This window comes from Nestor notabilis, unplaced genomic scaffold (assembly GCF_000696875.1).
Source record: "Nestor notabilis isolate BGI_N333 unplaced genomic scaffold, ASM69687v1 scaffold14398, whole genome shotgun sequence".
NCBI classification, from domain to species: domain Eukaryota; kingdom Metazoa; phylum Chordata; class Aves; order Psittaciformes; family Psittacidae; genus Nestor; species Nestor notabilis.
This window is the reverse complement of record NW_009941657.1, coordinates 20,360-20,744: the sequence shown is the minus strand read 5'-3', so window position 1 is coordinate 20,744 and position 385 is coordinate 20,360.

The following is a 385-nucleotide window of genomic DNA, read 5'->3' as shown; positions in this document are numbered from 1 at the left end:
GTGTGTGGGGCGTGTTGCCCCCCCCCCCAGCCCCTCAGTGGGTCGCACCAGGACAACACATCCCGATAAACCCCATCAAGGTGAATAAGCTGAAACGCAAATTAAGCAGCTCGGAGCCTGATTTCAGAGTCTGGGGCAGGATCGGGGGCTTGGGGCTGTCCCACGCCCTTTTTGGAGCTCTTGGAAAGGCCAATCCCTCCCCTGACAAACCAGCACTTCCCACAGCTGAGACCCTCCCATCTTGCTTTCCAGGTGAGGAAACTGAGGCACAACCACACCTGAGGCCCCTCATGAGGCCAGACACAAACACAAACCAACCCCACACAACCACAGAGCTCAGCAGCTGACTCTGGGCGAGTTCTTCTCTTACCCTTTGTCATGTCTC